Genomic DNA, 16,942 nt, shown 5'->3' on the forward strand with positions numbered 1-16,942 from the left:
GAACTCTTACTCACCTCATTTTGTTATAACATCTTTGGTCAAACAGACGATTACGTGAACCCAGAATGCATTGTATGTCAACAAACATGGCTACACAGCTGGAATTAGCTTAGCTCATCATAATCAGTATAACCTTCAAAAAAGTATTTTACACACATATGTGCCCATTACAATCTGTGCAAGAATCGGAATGCATGATTTGTCACCTAGATTTGAAAACATGTGAATAAAACGGTAAATACACAAATAATTGCCACACGAAACATTTTCTGATAGGGATTTATTGATACAAGTGGCGCGTGCCGGCAGTCAACCACGTACCCTCTCACTGTAAACCATTCAGTGTTGTTGTTTATGTATGTAGCTAGTGAGCTAAGCTGAAGCATTAGCAATCTTTCAAAAGGAGACAACAAACAAATGTGGAAATTATGGAGATTTTTTAAAAATTCTGACAATGAGTCAGAGTATGAAAGTCAGGAATCAGATTCTGACTGAGTGAGGAGCTGCCCCCCAACCTTGTAGCCACTGAGAACCCTGAATCTGAATTTCCCTTGTCCACTGACGAAGTCCCAGGTCCCTTTGAAGATGCTGGTGGTGATGGTGGCAGACTGACAGTGGATGAAGTACAGTTCTGTGGTAGCTGGAAGGCTGCCAGCCATTTCATCCCTCCTGGCCCTGCTGATTGTGTTGATGAGTCCCAGTCTGGAGTGCAACGCCCCTTGCCATTTCCAACTGAGGCAGAGTGCTTCAAGTTGTTTCTGACAGAGGAGCTGGTGGGAGACATAGTAGAGACCAATCACTATGCCTTGGAGCTACAGGAGAAGAGAGAGCCAGGAGTGGGGGACAACCACAATTTGTGAAATGTACACATTCCTGGTGACAGTAAAGACTGCTTTCTAGTTCTGCTGCTATGACTGCATTTCATCAACGCTACTACCATCCTAAATGACCCGTTATACAAAATAAGAAATGTTAACAGCTGGCAGTAAAGTGGCATGACAAACGAGACGTCCAAGTCCTCTCCACTGTCCATACAGCAACCATGTTGGCCACAGGGAAGGTGGACCACCTGACGGGAGAGAGAAACAAACCAGACAGAGAAACATCAAACCAGACTGCGTGCTTGACTATTACCTCAAAATGGGGGCAGTGGATAAGGCTGACATGATAAACAGCTTTGTGGAATGTACTCAGAAAACGACCAAGTGGTATAAGATATTTCTCCAGGGTAGCGTCAAAATACAACATGCCAATACTTCTGACGCCTTTAGCATTGTTTTACAGAACTAATAGAATAATGTAACTAGCTACATAAGCACGATTGAATATAACACCATAAAAGGTGAGTAACATGAGTAACGTTACCTAGCGTGTCCGCGGTTATACGGAATATACACAAATATATTATGCTCCATACACAGTGAGCTACGGTAGAAACGGTATAACACGACACAGAAACTATTATAACGTAATTAGGCACTTACTTTGATAGAAACGCAGTCTTGATTTGAAGATGGGTCTCTGTAGTGACGCTTCTAGCGCTGAGACGCTGTGCCACTTGGGAGTCATAAGGCCAGGGTAGCTTCGAAATACAACACATGCTAATACTTCCCTGACGAAATTAGCATTGTTTTCCAGAGCTAATAGGAGAATGTAGCTAGATACCTAAGCATTGAGTATAACACCATAAATGTTATGAAATGAGTAACGTTACATCGCCTGTCCGCGGTTATAAGGAATGTACATAAAAACATGACGTTACAGTAGAAACGACATAACACGACATGCAGAAACTATTATAACGTATTAAGGCACTTTGATAGAAACGCACACATTACCAAAGGTATTATTGGTAACGAAAACAACTTTGATTTCGATGCAGGCGACAGGTGGAAAATATGAACACGTGTATGCAGGACGGCAGATGAGTAAATGTCCTGCACAAACAATTGAGAAGTGTTTGGGGAATTTTGTCCGGGTCAGAAATGTCCCAAAAATTAATTGGTCCGCAAAAGTAAAAATGACTACTTTTATGTGAATGAATAAGGCGAAACACACATCATTTCAAACTGTTATTAGAAAATAAAAAACTTGTTAGAAAATAATTTAAAATTGACAAATAAAACAGGCTGCGTGCTTTGGTTTGAGGGCAGCGCAGGTTAAATGTACTGTTACATAACAATCACATTCTGGAATGGAGAGAACGTTCTAACATCACGTGCATAAAAAAACTCACGCTGGGGCGACCGTTAGAAATATTTGGAACTCACGCATGAAAGGGTTAATCAGGATGTTAGGAACACTGTGGACAGTTTTCAGCAAGTTGCAACATTGAAATACAGAAATAAACACTTTTCCAAAAACAAGCTCTAAATCATGTTGAAAAACAGAAATAAGCACTTTTCAAAAACAAGCTTCAAATCATGTTGAAATACAGAAATTGACACTTTTCCAAAAACAAGCTCCAAATCATGTTGAAATACAGAAATAAACACTTTTCCATAAACAAGCTCTAAATCATGTTTGATGCACTCTGGAAGTTAATTTTTTTCAGTACTGTTTAATCAGGATGTTAGGAACACTGTGGAAAGTTTTCAGCAAGTTGCAACATTGAAATACAGAAATAAACACTTTTCCAAAAACAAGCTTCAAATCATGTTGAAATACAGAAATTGACACTTTTCCAAAAACAAGCTCCAAATCATGTTGAAATACAGAAATAAACACTTTTCCATAAACAAGCTCTAAATCATGTTTGATGCACTCTGGAAGTTAATTTTTTTTCAGTACTGTTTAATCAGGATGTTAGGAACACTGTGGACAGTTTTCAGCAAGTTGCAACATTGAAATACAGAAATAAACACTTTTCCAAAAACAAGCTCTAAATCATGTTGAAAAAAAGAAATAAGCATTTTTCAAAAACAAGCTTCAAATCATGTTGAAATACAGAAATTGACACTTTTCCAAAAACAAGCTCCAAATCATGTTGAAATACAGAAATAAACACTTTTCCATAAACAAGCTCTAAATCATGTTTGATGCACTCTGGAAATTAATTTTTTTTCAGTACTGTTTAATCAGGATGTTAGGAACACTGTGGACAGTTTTCAGCAAGTTGCAACATTGAAATACAGAAATAAACACTTTTCCAAAAACAAGCTCTAAATCATGTTGAAATACAGAAATAAACACTTTTCCAAAAACAAGCTCTAAATCATGTTGAAATACAGAAATAAACACTTTTCCAAAAACAAGCTTCAAATCATGTTGAAATACAGAAATTGACACTTTTCCAAAAACAAGCTCCAAATCATGTTGAAATACAGAAATAAACACTTTTCCATAAACAAGCTCTAAATCATGTTTGATGCACTCTGGAAGTTAATTTTTTTTCAGTACTGTTTAATCAGGATGTTAGGAAGACTGTGGACAGTTTTCAGCAAGTTGCAACATTGAAATACAGAAATAAACACTTTTCCAAAAACAAGCTCTAAATCATGTTGAAAAACAGAAATAAGCACTTTTCAAAAACAAGCTTCAAATTATGTTGAAATACAGAAATGGACACTTTTCCATAAACAAGCTCTAAATCATGTTTGATGCACTCTGGAAGTTAATTTTTTTTCAGTACTGTTTAATCAGGATGTTAGGAACACTGTGGACAGTTTTCAGCAAGTTGCAACATTGAAATACAGAAATAAACACTTTTCCAAAAACAAGCTCTAAATCATGTTGAAATACAGAAATAAACACTTTTCCAAAAACAAGCTCTAAATCATGTTGAAATACAGAAATTGACACTTTTCCATAAACAAGCTCTAAATCATGTTTGATGCACTCTGGAAGTTAATTTTTTTTCAGTACTGTTTAATCATAATGTTAGGAACACTGTGGAAAGTTTTCAGCAAGTTGCAACATTGAAATACAGAAATAAACACTTTTCCAAAAACAAGCTTCAAATCATGTTGAAATACAGAAATTGACACTTTTCCAAAAACAAGCTCCAAATCATGTTGAAATACAGAAATAAACACTTTTCCATAAACAAGCTCTAAATCATGTTTGATGCACTCTGGAAGTTAATTTTTTTTCAGTACTGTTTAATCAGGATGTTAGGAACACTGTGGACAGTTTTCAGCAAGTTGCAACATTGAAATACAGAAATAAACACTTTTCCAAAAACAAGCTCTAAATCATGTTGAAATACAGAAATAAACACTTTTCCAAAAACAAGCTCTAAATCATGTTGAAATACAGAAATTAACACTTTTCCAAAAACAAGCTCCAAATCATGTTGAAATACAGAAATTGACACTTTCCCATAAACAAGCTCTAAATAATGTTTGATGCACTCTGGAAGTTATTTTTTTTTCAGTACTGTTTAATCAGGATGTTAGGAACACTGTGGACAGTTTTCAGCAAGTTGCAACATTGAAATACAGAAATAAACACTTTTCCAAAAACAAGCTTCAAATCATGTTGAAATACAGAAATTGACACTTTTCCAAAAACAAGCTCCAAATCATGTTGAAATACAGAAATAAACACTTTTCCATAAACAAGCTCTAAATCATGTTTGATGCACTCTGGAAGTTAATTTTTTTTCAGTACTGTTTAATCAGGATGTTAGGAACACTGTGGACAGTTTTCAGCAAGTTGCAACATTGAAATAGAGAAATAAACACTTTTCCAAAAACATGCTCTAAATCATGTTGAAAAACAGAAATAAGCACTTTTCAAAAACAAGCTTCAAATTATGTTGAAATACAGAAATTGACACTTTTCCATAAACAAGCTCTAAATCATGTTTGATGCACTCTGGAAGTAAATTTTTTTTCAGTACTGTTTAATCAGGATGTTAGGAACACTGTGGACAGTTTTCAGCAAGTTGCAACATTGAAATACAGAAATAAACACTTTTCCAAAAACAAGCTCTAAATCATGTTGAAAAACAGAAATAAGCACTTTTCAAAAACAAGCTTCAAATCATGTTGAAATACAGAAATTGACACTTTTCCAAAAACAAGCTCCAAATCATGTTGAAATACAGAAATAAACACTTTTCCATAAACAAGCTCTAAATCATGTTTGATGCACTCTGGAAGTTAATTTTTTTCAGTACTGTTTAATCAGGATGTTAGGAACACTGTGGAAAGTTTTCAGCAAGTTGCAACATTGAAATACAGAAATAAACACTTTTCCAAAAACAAGCTTCAAATCATGTTGAAATACAGAAATTGACACTTTTCCAAAAACAAGCTCCAAATCATGTTGAAATACAGAAATAAACACTTTTCCATAAACAAGCTCTAAATCATGTTTGATGCACTCTGGAAGTTAATTTTTTTTCAGTACTGTTTAATCAGGATGTTAGGAACACTGTGGACAGTTTTCAGCAAGTTGCAACATTGAAATACAGAAATAAACACTTTTCCAAAAACAAGCTTCAAATCATGTTGAAATACAGAAATTGACACTTTTCCAAAAACAAGCTCCAAATCATGTTGAAATACAGAAATAAACACTTTTCCATAAACAAGCTCTAAATCATGTTTGATGCACTCTGGAAGTTAATTTTTTTTCAGTACTGTTTAATCAGGATGTTAGGAACACTGTGGACAGTTTTCAGCAAGTTGCAACATTGAAATACAGAAATAAACACTTTTCCAAAAACATGCTCTAAATCATGTTGAAAAACAGAAATAAGCACTTTTCAAAAACAAGCTTCAAATTATGTTGAAATACAGAAATTGACACTTTTCCATAAACAAGCTCTAAATCATGTTTGATGCACTCTGGAAGTAAATTTTTTTTCAGTACTGTTTAATCAGGATGTTAGGAACACTGTGGACAGTTTTCAGCAAGTTGCAACATTGAAATACAGAAATAAACACTTTTCCAAAAACAAGCTCTAAATCATGTTGAAAAACAGAAATAAGCACTTTTCAAAAACAAGCTTCAAATCATGTTGAAATACAGAAATTGACACTTTTCCAAAAACAAGCTCCAAATCATGTTGAAATACAGAAATAAACACTTTTCCATAAACAAGCTCTAAATCATGTTTGATGCACTCTGGAAGTTAATTTTTTTCAGTACTGTTTAATCAGGATGTTAGGAACACTGTGGAAAGTTTTCAGCAAGTTGCAACATTGAAATACAGAAATAAACACTTTTCCAAAAACAAGCTTCAAATCATGTTGAAATACAGAAATTGACACTTTTCCAAAAACAAGCTCCAAATCATGTTGAAATACAGAAATAAACACTTTTCCATAAACAAGCTCTAAATCATGTTTGATGCACTCTGGAAGTTAATTTTTTTTCAGTACTGTTTAATCAGGATGTTAGGAACACTGTGGACAGTTTTCAGCAAGTTGCAACATTGAAATACAGAAATAAACACTTTTCCAAAAACAAGCTTCAAATCATGTTGAAATACAGAAATTGACACTTTTCCAAAAACAAGCTCCAAATCATGTTGAAATACAGAAATAAACACTTTTCCATAAACAAGCTCTAAATCATGTTTGATGCACTCTGGAAGTTAATTTTTTTTCAGTACTGTTTAATCAGGATGTTAGGAACACTGTGGACAGTTTTCAGCAAGTTGCAACATTGAAATACAGAAATAAAAACTTTTCCAAAAACAAGCTCTAAATCATGTTGAAATACAGAAATAAACACTTTTCCAAAAACAAGCTCTAAATCATGTTGAAATACAGAAATTAACACTTTTCCAAAAACAAGCTCCAAATTATGTTGAAATACAGAAATTGACACTTTTCCATAAACAAGCTCTAAATCATGTTTGATGCACTCTGGAAGTAAATTTTTTTTCAGTACTGTTTAACCCTTTCACACGTACCATCACACAGGGTGTGATCGTTCTACAGTGGTCCCTGAAGCGTACGATCACACCCTGTGTGATTAGAACACCCATTTAGAACGCTCGTTTAGAACGGCCAGTTTCGAATGACGCAACAATCAGCGTTTGAGTTGGCCACACTTTTTTCAGAAATTATTTACACAAACAGTCCTTACAAAGTTATGTCCAGAATGTGAGCAGTTTATTTTTTGGATTCAATGTTCAGACATTCACAGAAGTATATACAGTATAGCATAACACAATCATCCTAACCGGGAAAATGTAGGCTACAATAGTCCTAGCGCTAACTGAGGAAAGATTGACCCAACACAAGCAGTTATATTTTCTAACTCTAGGCTGACATAAACTACAATATGAATTAGCTAATAGCAATTACTATGTATAATTAATCACATCACGGGTGTTCTCACCATTGATCGAAATAATTAGGAAAAACTTTATAGAAATCGAAAGTAATCCGATGATTAGTTTCAGCGCGCAGCCATGCATTTTTCCTCACAGAAACCGAAGAGAAGACGAGATGAGTTTGGTCTGTTTATAGTATTGTAATGAAACAGCAGGGTCGTTACAGTATGCATGTTGAAGGGGTGTGTCATCTACCATCGTTCACATCCCACCATTCATTTCCGGAAGTACTCAAACAATTTATGAACTCTTACTCACCTCATTTTGTTATAACATCTTTGGTCAAACAGACGATTACGTGAACCCAGAATGCATTGTATGTCAACAAACATGGCTACACAGCTGGAATTAGCTTAGCTCATCATAATCAGTATAACCTTCAAAAAAGTATTTTACACACATATGTGCCCATTACAATCTGTGCAAGAATCGGAATGCATGATTTGTCACCTAGATTTGAAAACATGTGAATAAAACGGTAAATACACAAATAATTGCCACACGAAACATTTTCTGATAGGGATTTATTGATACAAGTGGCGCGTGCCGGCAGTCAACCACGTACCCTCTCACTGTAAACCATTCAGTGTTGTTGTTTATGTATGTAGCTAGTGAGCTAAGCTGAAGCATTAGCAATCTTTCAAAAGGAGACAACAAACAAATGTGGAAATTATGGAGATTTTTTAAAAATTCTGACAATGAGTCAGAGTATGAAAGTCAGGAATCAGATTCTGACTGAGTGAGGAGCTGCCCCCCAACCTTGTAGCCACTGAGAACCCTGAATCTGAATTTCCCTTGTCCACTGACGAAGTCCCAGGTCCCTTTGAAGATGCTGGTGGTGATGGTGGCAGGCTGACAGTGGATGAAGTACAGTTCTGTGGTAGCTGGAAGGCTGCCAGCCATTTCATCCCTCCTGGCCCTGCTGATTGTGTTGATGAGTCCCAGTCTGGAGTGCAACGCCCCTTGCCATTTCCAACTGAGGCAGAGTGCTTCAAGTTGTTTCTGACAGAGGAGCTGGTGGGAGACATAGTAGAGACCAATCACTATGCCTTGGAGCTACAGGAGAAGAGAGAGCCAGGAGTGGGGGACAACCACAATTTGTGAAATGTACACATTCCTGGTGACAGTAAAGACTGCTTTCTAGTTCTGCTGCTATGACTGCATTTCATCAACGCTACTACCATCCTAAATGACCCGTTATACAAAATAAGAAATGTTAACAGCTGGCAGTAAAGTGGCATGACAAACGAGACGTCCAAGTCCTCTCCACTGTCCATACAGCAACCATGTTGGCCACAGGGAAGGTGGACCACCTGACGGGAGAGAGAAACAAACCAGACAGAGAAACATCAAACCAGACTGCGTGCTTGACTATTACCTCAAAATGGGGGCAGTGGATAAGGCTGACATGATAAACAGCTTTGTGGAATGTACTCAGAAAACGACCAAGTGGTATAAGATATTTCTCCAGGGTAGCGTCAAAATACAACATGCCAATACTTCTGACGCCTTTAGCATTGTTTTACAGAACTAATAGAATAATGTAACTAGCTACATAAGCACGATTGAATATAACACCATAAAAGGTGAGTAACATGAGTAACGTTACCTAGCGTGTCCGCGGTTATACGGAATATACACAAATATATTATGCTCCATACACAGTGAGCTACGGTAGAAACGGTATAACACGACACAGAAACTATTATAACGTAATTAGGCACTTACTTTGATAGAAACGCAGTCTTGATTTGAAGATGGGTCTCTGTAGTGACGCTTCTAGCGCTGAGACGCTGTGCCACTTGGGAGTCATAAGGCCAGGGTAGCTTCGAAATACAACACATGCTAATACTTCCCTGACGAAATTAGCATTGTTTTCCAGAGCTAATAGGAGAATGTAGCTAGATACCTAAGCATTGAGTATAACACCATAAATGTTATGAAATGAGTAACGTTACATCGCCTGTCCGCGGTTATAAGGAATGTACATAAAAACATGACGTTACAGTAGAAACGACATAACACGACATGCAGAAACTATTATAACGTATTAAGGCACTTTGATAGAAACGCACACATTACCAAAGGTATTATTGGTAACGAAAACAACTTTGATTTCGATGCAGGCGACAGGTGGAAAATATGAACACGTGTATGCAGGACGGCAGATGAGTAAATGTCCTGCACAAACAATTGAGAAGTGTTTGGGGAATTTTGTCCGGGTCAGAAATGTCCCAAAAATTAATTGGTCCGCAAAAGTAAAAATGACTACTTTTATGTGAATGAATAAGGCGAAACACACATCATTTCAAACTGTTATTAGAAAATAAAAAACTTGTTAGAAAATAATTTAAAATTGACAAATAAAACAGGCTGCGTGCTTTGGTTTGAGGGCAGCGCAGGTTAAATGTACTGTTACATAACAATCACATTCTGGAATGGAGAGAACGTTCTAACATCACGTGCATAAAAAAACTCACGCTGGGGCGACCGTTAGAAATATTTGGAACTCACGCATGAAAGGGTTAATCAGGATGTTAGGAACACTGTGGACAGTTTTCAGCAAGTTGCAACATTGAAATACAGAAATAAACACTTTTCCAAAAACAAGCTCTAAATCATGTTGAAAAACAGAAATAAGCACTTTTCAAAAACAAGCTTCAAATCATGTTGAAATACAGAAATTGACACTTTTCCAAAAACAAGCTCCAAATCATGTTGAAATACAGAAATAAACACTTTTCCATAAACAAGCTCTAAATCATGTTTGATGCACTCTGGAAGTTAATTTTTTTCAGTACTGTTTAATTAGGATGTTAGGAACACTGTGGAAAGTTTTCAGCAAGTTGCAACATTGAAATACAGAAATAAACACTTTTCCAAAAACAAGCTTCAAATCATGTTGAAATACAGAAATTGACACTTTTCCAAAAACAAGCTCCAAATCATGTTGAAATACAGAAATAAACACTTTTCCATAAACAAGCTCTAAATCATGTTTGATGCACTCTGGAAGTTAATTTTTTTTCAGTACTGTTTAATCAGGATGTTAGGAACACTGTGGACAGTTTTCAGCAAGTTGCAACATTGAAATACAGAAATAAACACTTTTCCAAAAACAAGCTTCAAATCATGTTGAAATACAGAAATTGACACTTTTCCAAAAACAAGCTCCAAATCATGTTGAAATACAGAAATAAACACTTTTCCATAAACAAGCTCTAAATCATGTTTGATGCACTCTGGAAGTTAATTTTTTTTCAGTACTGTTTAATCAGGATGTTAGGAACACTGTGGACAGTTTTCAGCAAGTTGCAACATTGAAATACAGAAATAAAAACTTTTCCAAAAACAAGCTCTAAATCATGTTGAAATACAGAAATAAACACTTTTCCAAAAACAAGCTCTAAATCATGTTGAAATACAGAAATTAACACTTTTCCAAAAACAAGCTCCAAATTATGTTGAAATACAGAAATTGACACTTTTCCATAAACAAGCTCTAAATCATGTTTGATGCACTCTGGAAGTAAATTTTTTTTCAGTACTGTTTAACCCTTTCACACGTACCATCACACAGGGTGTGATCGTTCTACAGTGGTCCCTGAAGCGTACGATCACACCCTGTGTGATTAGAACACCCATTTAGAACGCTCGTTTAGAACGGCCAGTTTCGAATGACGCAACAATCAGCGTTTGAGTTGGCCACACTTTTTTCAGAAATTATTTACACAAACAGTCCTTACAAAGTTATGTCCAGAATGTGAGCAGTTTATTTTTTGGATTCAATGTTCAGACATTCACAGAAGTATATACAGTATAGCATAACACAATCATCCTAACCGGGAAAATGTAGGCTACAATAGTCCTAGCGCTAACTGAGGAAAGATTGACCCAACACAAGCAGTTATATTTTCTAACTCTAGGCTGACATAAACTACAATATGAATTAGCTAATAGCAATTACTATGTATAATTAATCACATCACGGGTGTTCTCACCATTGATCGAAATAATTAGGAAAAACTTTATAGAAATCGAAAGTAATCCGATGATTAGTTTCAGCGCGCAGCCATGCATTTTTCCTCACAGAAACCGAAGAGAAGACGAGATGAGTTTGGTCTGTTTATAGTATTGTAATGAAACAGCAGGGTCGTTACAGTATGCATGTTGAAGGGGTGTGTCATCTACCATCGTTCACATCCCACCATTCATTTCCGGAAGTACTCAAACAATTTATGAACTCTTACTCACCTCATTTTGTTATAACATCTTTGGTCAAACAGACGATTACGTGAACCCAGAATGCATTGTATGTCAACAAACATGGCTACACAGCTGGAATTAGCTTAGCTCATCATAATCAGTATAACCTTCAAAAAAGTATTTTACACACATATGTGCCCATTACAATCTGTGCAAGAATCGGAATGCATGATTTGTCACCTAGATTTGAAAACATGTGAATAAAACGGTAAATACACAAATAATTGCCACACGAAACATTTTCTGATAGGGATTTATTGATACAAGTGGCGCGTGCCGGCAGTCAACCACGTACCCTCTCACTGTAAACCATTCAGTGTTGTTGTTTATGTATGTAGCTAGTGAGCTAAGCTGAAGCATTAGCAATCTTTCAAAAGGAGACAACAAACAAATGTGGAAATTATGGAGATTTTTTAAAAATTCTGACAATGAGTCAGAGTATGAAAGTCAGGAATCAGATTCTGACTGAGTGAGGAGCTGCCCCCCAACCTTGTAGCCACTGAGAACCCTGAATCTGAATTTCCCTTGTCCACTGACGAAGTCCCAGGTCCCTTTGAAGATGCTGGTGGTGATGGTGGCAGACTGACAGTGGATGAAGTACAGTTCTGTGGTAGCTGGAAGGCTGCCAGCCATTTCATCCCTCCTGGCCCTGCTGATTGTGTTGATGAGTCCCAGTCTGGAGTGCAACGCCCCTTGCCATTTCCAACTGAGGCAGAGTGCTTCAAGTTGTTTCTGACAGAGGAGCTGGTGGGAGACATAGTAGAGACCAATCACTATGCCTTGGAGCTACAGGAGAAGAGAGAGCCAGGAGTGGGGGACAACCACAATTTGTGAAATGTACACATTCCTGGTGACAGTAAAGACTGCTTTCTAGTTCTGCTGCTATGACTGCATTTCATCAACGCTACTACCATCCTAAATGACCCGTTATACAAAATAAGAAATGTTAACAGCTGGCAGTAAAGTGGCATGACAAACGAGACGTCCAAGTCCTCTCCACTGTCCATACAGCAACCATGTTGGCCACAGGGAAGGTGGACCACCTGACGGGAGAGAGAAACAAACCAGACAGAGAAACATCAAACCAGACTGCGTGCTTGACTATTACCTCAAAATGGGAGCAGTGGATAAGGCTGACATGATAAACAGCTTTGTGGAATGTACTCAGAAAACGACCAAGTGGTATAAGATATTTCTCCAGGGTAGCGTCAAAATACAACATGCCAATACTTCTGACGCCTTTAGCATTGTTTTACAGAACTAATAGAATAATGTAACTAGCTACATAAGCACGATTGAATATAACACCATAAAAGGTGAGTAACATGAGTAACGTTACCTAGCGTGTCCGCGGTTATACGGAATATACACAAATATATTATGCTCCATACACAGTGAGCTACGGTAGAAACGGTATAACACGACACAGAAACTATTATAACGTAATTAGGCACTTACTTTGATAGAAACGCAGTCTTGATTTGAAGATGGGTCTCTGTAGTGACGCTTCTAGCGCTGAGACGCTGTGCCACTTGGGAGTCATAAGGCCAGGGTAGCTTCGAAATACAACACATGCTAATACTTCCCTGACGAAATTAGCATTGTTTTCCAGAGCTAATAGGAGAATGTAGCTAGATACCTAAGCATTGAGTATAACACCATAAATGTTATGAAATGAGTAACGTTACATCGCCTGTCCGCGGTTATAAGGAATGTACATAAAAACATGACGTTACAGTAGAAACGACATAACACGACATGCAGAAACTATTATAACGTATTAAGGCACTTTGATAGAAACGCACACATTACCAAAGGTATTATTGGTAACGAAAACAACTTTGATTTCGATGCAGGCGACAGGTGGAAAATATGAACACGTGTATGCAGGACGGCAGATGAGTAAATGTCCTGCACAAACAATTGAGAAGTGTTTGGGGAATTTTGTCCGGGTCAGAAATGTCCCAAAAATTAATTGGTCCGCAAAAGTAAAAATGACTACTTTTATGTGAATGAATAAGGCGAAACACACATCATTTCAAACTGTTATTAGAAAATAAAAAACTTGTTAGAAAATAATTTAAAATTGACAAATAAAACAGGCTGCGTGCTTTGGTTTGAGGGCAGCGCAGGTTAAATGTACTGTTACATAACAATCACATTCTGGAATGGAGAGAACGTTCTAACATCACGTGCATAAAAAAACTCACGCTGGGGCGACCGTTAGAAATATTTGGAACTCACGCATGAAAGGGTTAATCAGGATGTTAGGAACACTGTGGACAGTTTTCAGCAAGTTGCAACATTGAAATACAGAAATAAACACTTTTCCAAAAACAAGCTCTAAATCATGTTGAAAAACAGAAATAAGCACTTTTCAAAAACAAGCTTCAAATCATGTTGAAATACAGAAATTGACACTTTTCCAAAAACAAGCTCCAAATCATGTTGAAATACAGAAATAAACACTTTTCCATAAACAAGCTCTAAATCATGTTTGATGCACTCTGGAAGTTAATTTTTTTCAGTACTGTTTAATTAGGATGTTAGGAACACTGTGGAAAGTTTTCAGCAAGTTGCAACATTGAAATACAGAAATAAACACTTTTCCAAAAACAAGCTTCAAATCATGTTGAAATACAGAAATTGACACTTTTCCAAAAACAAGCTCCAAATCATGTTGAAATACAGAAATAAACACTTTTCCATAAACAAGCTCTAAATCATGTTTGATGCACTCTGGAAGTTAATTTTTTTTCAGTACTGTTTAATCAGGATGTTAGGAACACTGTGGACAGTTTTCAGCAAGTTGCAACATTGAAATACAGAAATAAACACTTTTCCAAAAACAAGCTTCAAATCATGTTGAAATACAGAAATTGACACTTTTCCAAAAACAAGCTCCAAATCATGTTGAAATACAGAAATAAACACTTTTCCATAAACAAGCTCTAAATCATGTTTGATGCACTCTGGAAGTTAATTTTTTTTCAGTACTGTTTAATCAGGATGTTAGGAACACTGTGGACAGTTTTCAGCAAGTTGCAACATTGAAATACAGAAATAAACACTTTTCCAAAAACAAGCTCTAAATCATGTTGAAAAAAAGAAATAAGCATTTTTCAAAAACAAGCTTCAAATCATGTTGAAATACAGAAATTGACACTTTTCCAAAAACAAGCTCCAAATCATGTTGAAATACAGAAATAAACACTTTTCCATAAACAAGCTCTAAATCATGTTTGATGCACTCTGGAAATTAATTTTTTTTCAGTACTGTTTAATCAGGATGTTAGGAACACTGTGGACAGTTTTCAGCAAGTTGCAACATTGAAATACAGAAATAAACACTTTTCCAAAAACAAGCTCTAAATCATGTTGAAATACAGAAATAAACACTTTTCCAAAAACAAGCTCCAAATCATGTTGAAATACAGAAATAAACACTTTTCCAAAAACAAGCTTCAAATCATGTTGAAATACAGAAATTGACATTTTTCCAAAAACAAGCTCCAAATCATGTTGAAATACAGAAATAAACACTTTTCCATAAACAAGCTCTAAATCATGTTTGATGCACTCTGGAAGTTAATTTTTTTTCAGTACTGTTTAATCAGGATGTTAGGAACACTGTGGACAGTTTTCAGCAAGTTGCAACATTGAAATACAGAAATAAACACTTTTCCAAAAACAAGCTCTAAATCATGTTGAAAAACAGAAATAAGCACTTTTCAAAAACAAGCTTCAAATTATGTTGAAATACAGAAATTGACACTTTTCCATAAACAAGCTCCAAATCATGTTGAAATACAGAAATAAACACTTTTCCATAAACAAGCTCTAAATCATGTTTGATGCACTCTGGAAATTAATTTTTTTTCAGTACTGTTTAATCAGGATGTTAGGAACACTGTGGACAGTTTTCAGCAAGTTGCAACATTGAAATACAGAAATAAACACTTTTCCAAAAACAAGCTCTAAATCATGTTGAAATACAGAAATAAACACTTTTCCAAAAACAAGCTCTAAATCATGTTGAAATACAGAAATAAACACTTTTCCAAAAACAAGCTTCAAATCATGTTGAAATACAGAAATTGACACTTTTCCAAAAACAAGCTCCAAATCATGTTGAAATACAGAAATAAACACTTTTCCATAAACAAGCTCTAAATCATGTTTGATGCACTCTGGAAGTTAATTTTTTTTCAGTACTGTTTAATCAGGATGTTAGGAACACTGTGGACAGTTTTCAGCAAGTTGCAACATTGAAATACAGAAATAAACACTTTTCCAAAAACATGCTCTAAATCATGTTGAAAAACAGAAATAAGCACTTTTCAAAAACAAGCTTCAAATTATGTTGAAATACAGAAATTGACACTTTTCCATAAACAAGCTCTAAATCATGTTTGATGCACTCTGGAAGTTAATTTTTTTTCAGTACTGTTTAATCAGGATGTTAGGAACACTGTGGACAGTTTTCAGCAAGTTGCAACATTGAAATACAGAAATAAACACTTTTCCAAAAACAAGCTCTAAATCATGTTGAAAAACAGAAATAAGCACTTTTCAAAAACAAGCTTCAAATCATGTTGAAATACAGAAATTGACACTTTTCCAAAAACAAGCTCCAAATCATGTTGAAATACAGAAATAAACACTTTTCCATAAACAAGCTCTAAATCATGTTTGATGCACTCTGGAAGTTAATTTTTTTTCAGTACTGTTTAATCAGGATGTTAGGAACACTGTGGACAGTTTTCAGCAAGTTGCAACATTGAAATACAGAAATAAACACTTTTCCAAAAACATGCTCTAAATCATGTTGAAAAACAGAAATAAGCACTTTTCAAAAACAAGCTTCAAATTATGTTGAAATACAGAAATTGACACTTTTCCATAAACAAGCTCTAAATCATGTTTGATGCACTCTGGAAGTTAATTTTTTTTCAGTACTGTTTAATCAGGATGTTAGGAACACTGTGGACAGTTTTCAGCAAGTTGCAACATTGAAATACAGAAATAAACACTTTTCCAAAAACAAGCTCTAAATCATGTTGAAAAACAGAAATAAGCACTTTTCAAAAACAAGCTTCAAATCATGTTGAAATACAGAAATTGACACTTTTCCAAAAACAAGCTCCAAATCATGTTGAAATACAGAAATAAACACTTTTCCATAAACAAGCTCTAAATCATGTTTGATGCACTCTGGAAGTTAATTTTTTTTCAGTACTGTTTAATCAGGATGTTAGGAACACTGTGGACAGTTTTCAGCAAGTTGCAACATTGAAATACAGAAATAAACACTTTTCCAAAAACATGCTCTAAATCATGTTGAAAAACAGAAATAAGCACTTTTCAAAAACAAGCTTCAAA

At 35.6% G+C, this 16,942-nt stretch overlaps 3 long non-coding RNA genes across 3 annotated transcripts; all 3 read right to left on the reverse strand.

Annotated features, from left to right (window-relative positions):
• Nucleotides 1-265: 265 nt before the first annotated feature.
• Nucleotides 266-2,273, reverse strand: LOC129843006 (uncharacterized). The gene is made up of 2 exons (XR_008757773.1): nt 1,485-2,273; nt 266-1,069 (listed from the first exon to the last, which is right to left on the reverse strand). It is a non-coding gene; the product is annotated as an uncharacterized LOC129843006 (long non-coding RNA).
• A 4,775-nt stretch (nt 2,274-7,048) lies between these two features.
• Nucleotides 7,049-9,811, reverse strand: LOC129843008 (uncharacterized). The gene is made up of 2 exons (XR_008757775.1): nt 9,023-9,811; nt 7,049-8,607 (listed from the first exon to the last, which is right to left on the reverse strand). It is a non-coding gene; the product is annotated as an uncharacterized LOC129843008 (long non-coding RNA).
• A 1,233-nt stretch (nt 9,812-11,044) lies between these two features.
• Nucleotides 11,045-13,807, reverse strand: LOC129843007 (uncharacterized). Its single transcript, XR_008757774.1, has 2 exons — nt 13,019-13,807; nt 11,045-12,603 (listed from the first exon to the last, which is right to left on the reverse strand). It is a non-coding gene; the product is annotated as an uncharacterized LOC129843007 (long non-coding RNA).
• Between the last annotated feature and the right edge of the window lie 3,135 nt (nt 13,808-16,942).

This window comes from Salvelinus fontinalis, unplaced genomic scaffold (genome assembly GCF_029448725.1).
Source record: "Salvelinus fontinalis isolate EN_2023a unplaced genomic scaffold, ASM2944872v1 scaffold_0086, whole genome shotgun sequence".
NCBI classification, from domain to species: domain Eukaryota; kingdom Metazoa; phylum Chordata; class Actinopteri; order Salmoniformes; family Salmonidae; genus Salvelinus; species Salvelinus fontinalis.